We start from the raw sequence: 12,776 nt of genomic DNA, 5'->3' as shown, positions 1-12,776 counted from the left end.
TCCCCCTAACGAAGGCCACAAGAGGGTTTGAAAAAATCAAATGGGGATTCATTAACTAAAACTGCAAGAGAGGAAGTAGACACCACTTGAGAAATCAGCTTACAATATTTTTCATCAAACCCAAAAGCCTTTAGCACCCTATCCAAGAAAGACCAATCAAACCTATCATAGGCTTTAGGAAGGTCCAATTTAAGTAACATCCCTTCCCTTTTTCTAGCTTCCATAGAGTGAATCACTTCATGCACCATCATTATGGAGTCTAAAATTTGTCTACCCGAGGAAAAACCAATTTACTGATGAGAAATAATCAAAGGGAGGAGTTTGAGCAACTTGGAAGTAAGAACCTTCAAAATGATCTTGTAGAAAGAATTGCAAAGACTAATAGGTATAAAATTGTCCAAGGAATTGGCTCTAGGATTTTTAGGAATGAGAACTAAAAAAGTGGAGTTTATCTCCTTAAGAATACTTCTTGCCCCAAAGAATTCCTAAATAGCCTGCACCACATCCTTCATCAAAATAGGCCAAAACATTTGGAAAAAGAAAGACGAGAAGCCATTAGGGCTAGGGGATTTATCAACAAGCAAAGAGAAGAGAGCTTCTTTAACTTTTGACTTGAAAGGAATGGCTCAAAGTAGATTATTATGGTGAGGAAGGATGACCTTAGGGATACAAGAGACAATTTCATCCTAATCCACTTTGGAAAGAAAAAGATCCCAAGACAACAAGGAAGAGAAGAAAGAAATAACCTCAATTGATATTTCCTCATCCTTGGTCAGAAATCCTTGTCCTTTCTTTAAACTTATGATTCTATTGTTTGCATGATGCTTAAGAGTAGTGAGATGAAAAAACTTCATATTCTAATCTCCCTCTTTGAGCTAGTTTACCCTTGATCTTTGTCTCTAGAACTTCTCCTCTTTAGTAATAATATTGTGTAAATTTGAAAGGATAGACAACTCAACCTCCCTATTTAAATTTTTAAATAGCTAATACATTCAGTATAGAGAAAATAGACTTCAAAACATGCCCTAAGGGCTTACAACAGTATAATTCTGGAGATAATTTCTCCTTTTAGTACCTCCTCTCAAACTCCACTCTGAACTGCCTTTTACAATGTCATAAATGTTCTTAAATAGACCCCAAAGGGTTAAGGATTATGAATACATTCTAGAAAGTGCTATTTGGTATCCACTGACCAAATAGAAGGCTCTAGAAGTCACATTAGAAGTCAGTACAAAACTAGAAGAATCCAAAAATGGTAACTGAACTTTCGGGAGCCATAACTTTTGACCCATAGCTCTGATTGACAAACCGTTTACATTTTTGGAAACCTCTCGAAGCACTCTATAGCCCTATGGATGAGCTATGATCCTCCCCCATTTTTTGGCCCTTTTTGAGGTCATTTAATTCCCCTAACCTAACTTTGAAGCACTCTTAGGAGGTCTCCAAAAACTGAAAAACTACAATAACTTTCAAACCATGGGGCCTTTTGACCTGATTCTTTTTCTGGAATGCTCTAAATTACAATTACATTTATCTAGAAAATTTACACCTTCTAGTTCACCAAAATGATGGCTCAATTACATACTCCTATTTTTTAACATTTACACATATCCCAAGGTGTTCAAATACTCTCTCCTAGAACACTGATAGTGGAACTGGGTATCCATAAATGAAAACACATGAAAAAAAACTAAGTCTAAGTAAATTTTTTTGGTTGACATAGGATTTCCCTTATACCTCTGGATGCTCTTGCATCAGACACCCAGGGTAGATTGAAAAGTGACCCTGTCACTTTATGAATTGTAGAGGAAATCCCAAATGGGAAACCTCAGCTGCTGATATCCAAGTTGAGTCCTCGATTGGCCATCCTTTCCACTTGGCCAAATACTCTTCATGCTGCCTATGTATGGTACTCTTTCCCACACGATGATCTAGAATGTCTTCTATCTCCTCCTTCTTAGAAGTAGGAATTGGACATGGCTCTAACATTGGCTCCTGATCTGCACCATCATCATGATACTCTGTTAAGTCTGCAATGTTGAAAATAGGAGAAATGTGAATAGCATCTAGAAACTCCACCTCATATGTATTTCCTAAGTCATGTTTCTTCAAAACTTTGTAGGGGCCAAATTTCTTCATTTTCAGCTTGTTGTAAGTATTGGCTGGAAATCTTTCTTTTCGTAAGTGTACCATGACTAGATCCCCTACTTGAAATTCCTTATGTCTTCTCCTTTGATCAACCTAGCTTTATACTCTTGATTCATCTTGGTAATGTGTGCCTGAACCTCATCATGTAGATGCTTGATATGTTCATCAAATTCTTAAGCTTTAGCACTTGTCCTCTCCCCTTGCTCTATCTTCCTCAACTTTGGTGCAGTCCTTGGGCTACTTCCATATACAATTTGAAATGGTGATCTAATAGTACTCATGTTTATAGAGTTATTGTAAGAAAACTCTACTTGTGGTAGAATCAAATCCCACCCCTTGGGTTTATCCCCAATTAAACATCTCAACAAATTGCCCAAACTTCTATTTACCACTTCTGTTTGGCCGTCAGTCTACAGGTGATGTGTGAAACTGAATTTCAAGTCTGTTCTCAACTTCTTCCACAATGTTCCCCAGAAATACCCTACAAATTTAGTATCTCTGTCAGAAACTATACTCCTTGGAAGACCATGTAGTCTTACCACCTCTCTAAAAAACAAGTCTGCAATATGGACAACATCATGAGTTTTGTGGCATGAAATGAAATGTGCTATTTTGGAGAACCTATCAACCACCACAAATATTGAGTCATTACCTCTTTCTGTCCTTGGCAATCCAAGAAAAAAATCCACACTTGTGTCCTCTTATGGCTTTGATGGAACAGACAATCGCTGATATAGTCCAGTATTATGACTAAATCCCTTGGCCACTTGACAAATCTGACAACTCTGTACAAACTTCTTCACATCTTGTGAAATCTGAGGCCAAAAATAATGTTCTCTAAGAATGGAAATGGTCTTATCTCAACCAAAATGTCCTACCATCCCTCCACTGTGTTTCTCCTTAATCAAATTTTCTCTCATGGAACTCCTTGGAATGCATAATTGATTGCCCTTGAATAACATACCATCCTAAATCAGGTAGTCTAACCAGTTAGTTCTATCTACAACAACAAGCTCTTTACAAGCTTTCCACACTTTATCAAAATTAGGATCCTTAGGATACATATTCTTGAGTTCATCAAACCCAACTACTTCAACCTGCATTACTATAAGCAACAACTGTCTCCTACTTAGTGCATCAGCAACCCTATTAGATTTTCCACTTCTATGCTTCAACACAAATGTATAGCTCTACAAGAACTCTACCCAGTTCATATGCCTCTAATTCAATTTACCTTGGCTATTTAAGTACTATAATGCTTGATGATCAGTATACAAAACAAATTCCTTTGGCAATAAATAATGCCTCCATTTCTTTAAGGCTTGAACTATTGCATAGAACTCTTGATCGTAACATAATACTTCTTTTTCGCATCATTCAATTTTTCACTAAAATATGCAATAGGCTTACCTCCTTGGCTTAATACAGCCCCAATAGAACTGCCACTAGAATCACAATCCACGTGGAACACCTTTCAAAAATTTGAAAGTGCCAACACAGGTTGTTCTATTACCTTCTTCTTTAGCAATTCAAAACTTCTCGCAGCTATTGCAGTCCATTTGAACTCTTTTCTATCCCCTCTTATTGTGTCAGTCAGAGGTGCACATATGCCACTGAAATTCTTAATGAGCTTCCTAAAAAAACTAACCAGAGCATGAAATGAGCTTACCTCAATAGAAAACCTTGAAGTAGGCCATTCCAAGATTGCTTTTACCTTCTCTGGATCCATTTTGAGACCTTCAAGTGATATAACAAACCCCAAGTAGACTAACTCCCTTTTTGAAAAGATACACTTCTTCAAATTAATTAATAGTTTCTCTTCCCTTAACCTTTCAAGGACACTATGAATATGCAATAAATGTTCTTCCAAAGTCTTGCTGAAAATTAAAATATCATCCAAATAAACAATAACAAATTTTCCCAAGAACTTCTTAAGTACCTCATTCATAAGTTGCGTAAAGGTGCTTGGGGCGTTCGTCAATCCAAAGGGCATGACTAACCACTCATAAAGACCCTCCTTGGTCTTGAAGGCAGTTTTCCACTCATCTCCTTCTTGAATCCATATCTGATGATAGCTACTCTTGAGATCTATCTTTGTGAAGTATAGAGCTCCACTCAAGCAATCCATAAGATCATCCATTCTTGGCAAAGAAAACTAATACTTGATGGTTATCCTATATATAGCTCAAGAGTCTGTACACATCCTCCACTCTCCATCCTTCTTTGGTGTTAGTATTGCAAGTACTGCACATGGACTCAGGCTCTCCCAAATCAAGCCCTTCCTCAATAACTCTTGAACCTATCTGTTTAGCTCCTTAGTTTTAGTAGGAGTTATCCTATGAGCAGCCTTGTTAGGCAAACTAGCTCCTGGGATTAAATCAATTTGATGACTGATTTGCCTTACCAGTGGCAATCCTTCTGGAACATTATTAGATATGATATATCCAAACTCACCTAGTAAATCTGAAACTTCAAGTGGTATTTCACTACTAGCTTCTTTATCTTTCCTAGGGATCAAAGCATAGCACATACGCTAATGTTTCATGCCATCTAAAAACTTCCTTCTATCAACAAGACAAATCCTAGCATTGCTACATACATTTTCACCTTCCTTTCTCATGGGCTTCAGTTTGTGGTGAACTCTATCCTTTGTTAGAGAGTATGTGTTTGCATTGCATGCCTATCAAACTGCCATGGTCTACCTAACAATAGATGGCAAACATCCATTGGAATAACATCATAGAGAACTTCATCATGGTAACTCCCAATTTTGAATTTCACTAAACATTGTTCACTTACCATGACCTTATGATCATCCTTCACCCAAGCAATCCGATAGGGATGGGGGTTTTTCTCCCTCTTGAGCTTTAGCTTAGAGACCATCTCCTCTGATACCAAGTTATCAATGCTACCACCATCAATGATCACATCACAACATTTATCCTCACACTTGTACCTGGTACAGAATAAACTCCTCCTTTGTCCTAGTTCAATCTCACCACTTAGTAAGACCCTTTCATTTACTAAAGTCTCTCATCTTTTTGCATCCTCTGAATGTGATGATTGTGCATCCTCATCCACATGAGAAACCCTAGCTTGACCCTCAACTCTCCTATCTATCCTTCCTTGTCATTGAGACCTACCACTACCCCTTCCTCCTTGACCACACCCTCTTTGTCTCCCTTCAAACCTCTTATTTAGTTTCTCTTCAACTCATAGGGCAAACTGGTATGCCTCTTCAACGCTGGTCATTCTTACCAAACTTAATTCCTCCTGCATGCTAGGTCGCAACCCACTGATATAATGAGCAACCTCCTCTTTATTTGCTTTTGCATGCCCTGCTCTAATCAAAAGTCGGTAAAACTCTTCTGTATATTCTTGGACTTATTTTCCCGCTTTCTTTAACCCATGCATCTTCTTAAACAAATCAAGCTCATAATCAATAGGAATGAATTGCTTCTTCAATTTGTCCACCATACGATCCCACCTTGTGATCTTCTCTTTTCCTCTTCTATTTCTTTCCAATTGAACCTCTTACCACCATATTTTGGCATGGCCTTTTAGTTTGGCCTTTGCAAACTTAACCCTATCTAGATCCCTGATATCCTCATACTCAAAGTACTCTTCCAGTTCATTGATCCAGTCATTTAACTCATCTGGTTTCAGATTTCTTGAAAATACACCCACATCAATTGTAGGTCTTTTCTCAAACTTATTAATGGCCCTAAAAATCCTTTCCTATACTTGATTTAGAACTTCCCTATCAAATTCCCCTTTTGGTCCAATTTCTTCTTCTTCATTGTCATCCTCACTTTCGTCGCCTGCAACAACATTTGTTCCTCTACAGAGCTCCTCCTGCAATACTTGTATCTGTCTTTGGAGGGTTCTAACCTCCTCAAGATTAATAGCTCTAGCCCTTCCACCATGCTCTCTTCGTGGAGGCATCTTTTTAACTCAAACCCACAACCACATAGTCCTGGTGCAAACTACCTCATAGTCGGTGCTCTATCTATACACTCAGCAAAAATTTCTCTGATACCACTTGATGAGGACACAACCCAAGTACAAAATGGACACAATAGGAAAGAGAAAATTTTATTAACTTTGTAAATAGTTAATACATTCAGTATAGAGAAAATAGACTTCAAAACATGCCCTAAGGGCTTACAATAGTATAAGTCTGGAGATAATTTCTCCTTTTAGTACCTCCTTTCAAACTCAACTCCGAACTACCTTTTACAATTCCAAAAATGTTCTTAAATAGACCCTGAAGGGTTAAGGATTAGGAATACATTCTAGAAAGTGCTACTTGGCATCCACTGACTAAATAGAAGACTCTAGAAGTCGCATTAGAAGTCGGCACAAAATTAGAAGAATCTAGAAATGGTAACCAAACTTTCAGGAGGCATAACTTTTGAATTGTAGCTCTGATTGAGAAACTGTTTGCATTTCTAGAAAGCTCTCAAAGTTATCTATAACCCTATGGAAAGCTTTTCTCATCCCCCATTTTTTAGACCTTTTCAAGGTCATTTAATGCCCCTAACCTGACTTTGAAGCACTCTTAGGAGGTCTCCAAAAACTAAAAAACTGCAATAACTTTCAAACTGTGGGGCCTTTTGACTTGATTCTTTTTTTGGAATGCTCTAAATTACAGTTACATTCATCTGGCAAGTTTACACCTTCTAGTTCACCAAAATGATAGCTCAATTACATACTCCTATTTTTTCTGGCATTTATACGTATCCCAAGGTGTTCAAATACTCTATCCTAGTACACTAATAGTGGAACTGTGAGAGTTGGAACTTTTATTTGACCCAAATGGGTATCCATAAATGAAAAGACATCAAAAAGAAACTAAGTCTAATTAAATTTTTTTGGTTGACACAGGATTGCCCTTATACCTCTGGATGCTCCTGCATCAAAATCAGACTTGTTCCAAGCTTTAACCATCCTTTTAACATTTCTTAGTTTTCTTGCTACCCTAAACATAGCTGTGCCTTCCACATCAATACTTCACCAGAGCTTAATCTTGTCTAAAAGGTTAGGGTGGGAGGTCCACATTTTTTCTAAAGATGTTCAAAAAGATGTTGTCAAAAGATGAATTGGAAATTTAAACCATGAGCCACATGCAAAACATTTTTTGGATACAACTCAAGCACAATTTTATGAAATGTTTATTGAAATATTTCCTCAAGTTAAAATCAGACAAGGGTTCTTTGTGACGAAAAAAACCATTCTACGTTAAGATAAATCATACACGAACTAGATTTTGTTGTAGGGTTCATGTTGTGTTTTCTATGCATTATGATGTTTATCATTATATATGTTTTACTTTTCATAGTAACAAAATATTGTAGGAATGTGGTCTATAATTACCTCCTAAGACACCAAGAGGATTTATTGCAAGTGCACTATGTAAACAAGATGATGGGTGCATTTATTATAAGACCATTTGTTTGAAAGGTTTTTTCCCTCAATGTAGTGGTTTGTAAAAGTTGCATAGATGCCTACATCTAGATAGCACACATGAAATTGGCAAGAAACTAGTTTCTCTTGGAAAGTACAAAGAGGTTATATATGGTGTTAAAGATGGAAAAGAATTAAAGAGGTGTAAAATAGTGAAAAGTGATGTATGTGTAGCTGATTTTATGAAATTATTTCAAGAAAAAATAGTTTATGACTATATAGGACGTACACATAGAGCTAGATGGTTAGATCAAAAATTTAGTTTGTGTAAGGACACTTTTCCCTTGGGTAAAATTGTGTTGGTTGTTGAATTCACTAAAAGCTATACACTAAAACCTCAAAATGAAGTGCAACCAATGTATTACAACTTTATACAAGTGTCATTTTTTTGTACACATAGCATTTATTCATGCACATGATAGCATAGAGGATGATAGAAATATATTAAGAGAGTATCACTTCTATATCAGCGATGATAAAAATCATTCATCAGATTTTGTGCAAGGATGTTTTAGAGTTGTCTATGACAATTCGAGGGAAAGAGATGAAAGATACAATCAACACATTATATGGTCAGACAATTGCATTGTACAATTCAAGAATGCAAGGATGTTCTATTGGTTGAGTAGGATGCATGTGACAAGTGGAGTGCAAAAATTTTGTAATTTCATTGAGGTAGGACATAGAAAGGGAGAGCATGATGGTGCTGGAGCATGTGTGAAAAGAGCCCTTAGTAGAGAAGAATTAAAGTACAAAGGTGGCACAATATTAGAAAATGTTGAAACAATTGTCCAATGGTGCAATTCTATGATGGGAACAAGTAATATAGGTATATCCATGGTTTCAATATATTTTTGGTTGATATGTGAACCTAACATTGAAAATTTGTAAGATTGTTGTACACTTATAGGATCAAGTGAGATGCATTCATTTCGAAGTTCAAATGCAGCATCACTAGCTATTCATACTAGAAAGCTTGAATGCTTTTTCTCTTAGTGTATGCATCATTTATGGGATGAATGTGAATCAAAAGAGTGGGTTGACCCATGGTCTTGTAGACCTTTACATGCAATTGATTCATATCAACTTCCTACAACACTACAACTCAACTAGGTTAAAGCATCAATAGATTTTGAGCTTGTATCTAACCTAGTTGAACCAGGTACTAAGTTATCAATTTAATACTTGGTTAAAATAGATTACTTTCAATTTTTCCATTAACTTATCCTTATATATAATGCAGGTCATGTATATGTAGTTATTTCATATGAGAATAATGATGAAGGAACATATTACTTTCTATGCTAGTGTATTGAGCCCTTAAAGAAATTGATAGCTACAGTCATTGATTGTGAGGATATTGAGTAACCAATAGGATCCATCTTTGTGATAGGCACATGGCTTAGAAGGTAGTATATTTTTTTCCTAGGCTACCATGAATATCAATTTAAATCAATTTATCATGTATAATGTATTGAAATTCTAACTTTAAATTGTCTTTACAATTAAATGTAGGTACCCTATCAAGAAATCTACCACATGGTTATTCATGGTAGGTCTCTTAAAAAGAAGTCATGAAAAGTACATAAATCTGATCATGAGGTAATATTTGATACAATAAGGGTTAGAGTTGATCCAAAAGGTTCCCTTGATTGATTGTGTGTTATATAGTTGAATCATTCTACATATGGTAGAGTAATTTTGTATATATGTTTTGCAAAATGTTGCAACTTCCCAGTAATGTGAATACGTAGATACCAAATTTTGTATATAAAAAAGAGAAGGCATGTAACATGTGCATCTTTGTATGCCATATTTTGCATAAAAAATTGATAAGAGATCTCACATGTGCATATGTAGATGCCAAATTTTGCACATAAAAAAGAGAAAACATGTAACATGTGCATATTTGTATGCCATATAATCCTCTTTACGGGTTTGATGATATCCTTTAAAAAATATTAATTATCTTCAACTTATATGGATTTAGTTAAGATTCCTAGGACATATTAAGTAACCTAATACATCATTTGTCCATCCCTAACAACTTTTAACCTATTCAACAACTTCTGGCTCATTAAGTAACTTTTTACCAACTTAGGACCTAATCAACAATTTTGGCTTTTCCTAGCAATCCATGACTACTCCATTAGCTCAAGTTTTTTGGTTTAGACTAGGACCAATCTTGCTTCAGCTACAATGTCCCTCTGATGGTATCAACCACACTAAATGGAAGAGTTCCTAAGGGTCTTTAATCACCATTGGGCTATGATATTTGATTGGGCATTTCTCTGAGCTCGTGTAAGGTATTGATAAACTATTAGGTGTTACAGGATTGCATTATCTAGACCTACAACAATCTATCTCAATTTTTAGAGATTCAATTTTGTTTGGATTGGACATTCGTATCTCACCTATTGCCAAAAGTTGCAATGTTTCTTAGTTAAAATGAGCAAGGTTGTGTATATTTCAAATTGTTGGTCCTAAGATTGAATTGTCTACTCTATTAGCTATGGTTGGTTGGGTTTATCATAGGATCAACCTCATTTTATCCACAACAACCCTCCAACGATATCGACCACAATTAATGGAAGCATCCCTAAGGGTCTCTAAGCACCATCGGGTTACGATCTTTGATTAGGCATTTCTCTGAGCTTGTGCAAGGTATTGATAAGCTATTAGGTGCTACAAGACCACATTATCAAGGCCTACAAAAAACTATCTCAATTTTGAGAGATTCAACTTTGTTTGGATTTAGCACCCATATCTCACCTATTGCCAAAAGTTGCAATGTTGCTTAGTTAAAATGAGAAAGGTTGTGTATATTTCAAACTGTTGGTCCTAGGATCGAATCGCCTACTCTATTAGCTCTATTTAGTCAAGTTTAGGCTAGGACCAACCTTGTTTGAACTAGAACATCCCTTTGATGATATTGACCACAGTGAAAAGAAGCATCCCTAAGGGTCTTTAAGCACCATTAGGCTATGATCTTTGATCTGACATTTCTCTAAGCTCGTGCAAAGTATTGAAAAACTATCAAGTGCTACAAGATCATGTTATCTTGGCCTACAAAAATATATCTCAATTTTTAGAGATTCAATTTTTTTTGGATTTGGCATTCGTTTCTCACCTATTGCAAAAGGTTACAATGTTGCTTAGTTAAAATGAGCAAGCTTGTGTATATTTCAAACTATTGCTCCTAGGATTGAATTGTCTACTCTATTAGCTCTAGTTGGTCAGTTTTAGCCTATAACCAATCTCATTTTAGCCACAACATCCCTCTGACGGTATTGACCACATTGAAAAGAAGTGTCCCTAAGGATCTCTAAGCACCATCAGGCTACAATCTTTGATCAAGCATTTCTTAGAGCTTGTGCAAGGTATTGGCAAGTTTTCATGTGCTATAGCATCATGTTAACTTGGCCTACAATAACCTATCTCAATTTTTAGAGGTTTGACTTTTTTTGGATTTGGCATCCGTATCTCACCTATTGTAAAAAGTTGCAATGTTGCTCATTTAAAATGAGGAAGGTTATCTATATTTCAAACATTTGTTTCTAGGATCCAATCATCTACTTTGTTGGCTCTGGTTGATTGGTTTTAGCCTAGGACCAACCTTGTTTCAGCCATAGTGTCCCTCCAATGATATTGACCACACTAAATGGAAGTGTCCCTAAGGGTCTCCATGTACTATCGGGCTGTGATCTTTGACACAATTATAAAAATAATGACATATTTTTACTTTGCATGTCTTATTACATCAAGATAAGTGACATATGATTACATGTTAAAATAATTTTGATAAACATGTTAAATTTTATATATAAAATAATGAACGTTCATGTGTTTGATTAATTGCAAGAAAGTAAGTTGAAATACAAGTTTCTATGCACACATTGAACAAGATGGATGGAAATCCAATTTTAAATGTATATCAAAATGAACAATATATTATGTCATATTAATCATGTTATGTCTCATCAATACAATACAAAATTCAAATACCCTACAAATGTCAAATGTGTACAATAAAAATGTTGAATGTGCACAATACAAATATCAAATACATAATTGATACAAAAGTTGAATACCCAACAAATGTTGAATGTGTACAATATAAATATTGAATGTGCACAATATAAATCTCAAATATGTACAATACAAAATTAAATATATGTCAATGTGATGCGATGACCACAACTACATATGTATATCACTATCAATATCTATGACTATGAAAAATCATCAAAATTGATCCTCTTTGATGTAGTTTGTGGCTTGCCAAGTGTTTGTAGAAGAAAAATTAAAATACACTATCAAATATCTTAGCTACAAGTAATATGAAAATAACTATAAATTAGGTTCTAAATTGTGGATAGTTGAGCTATTCATTACCTCATCATTTTGTCCCACAATTGGACTAAATGATAGTGGTAATGGACTCCTTCATTGATGGGTGGGACTCCTCACAAAATGATGAGGTAGAGTGATGATGGGAGACACAACTACCGATGAATCAATGCTCACGGGAGGTACAACCTGTATGATAAGTGATAATTTTTTTAGAATTATAGAGTGGCATTAGGGATTACAAATAGAGTAAAAAACATAAATTGTACTACAATCTGAGCAAGATGTCTTGTGCTAGCAGGAGGTACAAGCACTAATGAATCATTGCTAGTATGAGGCACAACCTATATGATAAGTGATAAAATGTTAGCATTATAGAGTGGAATTAGAGATTATAGATAGAGTAAAAAAAAACATACTATAGTCTGAGATAGATCTCTCATGCTAGTAGGAGGTACAAGCATTGATGAATCAATGTTGGTATGAGGCACAACCTATATGGTAAATGCTAAAATGTTAGAATTGTAGAGTAGGTGTTAGGTATTTATATCAAACACACAAGCAATCCAAATTAAGATCACAAAAGGGCTTCAACTAAGACTCTACATACATACCTTTGGCCTCTATTGTGTTTGACCCTATCTTTGACACTTGAGACTCCTAACAAAATAAAATGGGAAAGGATTTGCATGAAGTCTCAAGGAGTGTTGTAACAGGTAAAAGATAAATAATACATGTTAATAAGACAAATTATTGGCAATTATTATAAAACTAAAACAAAAAATATACTCATTTGTAAATGCATCTGTCTA

Source organism: Cupressus sempervirens, chromosome 3 (genome assembly GCF_028749045.1).
Source record: "Cupressus sempervirens isolate cs-2001-9-10 chromosome 3, ASM2874904v1, whole genome shotgun sequence".
Classification (NCBI taxonomy): domain Eukaryota; kingdom Viridiplantae; phylum Streptophyta; class Pinopsida; order Cupressales; family Cupressaceae; genus Cupressus; species Cupressus sempervirens.
Note: the sequence above shows the minus strand (reverse complement) of the source record.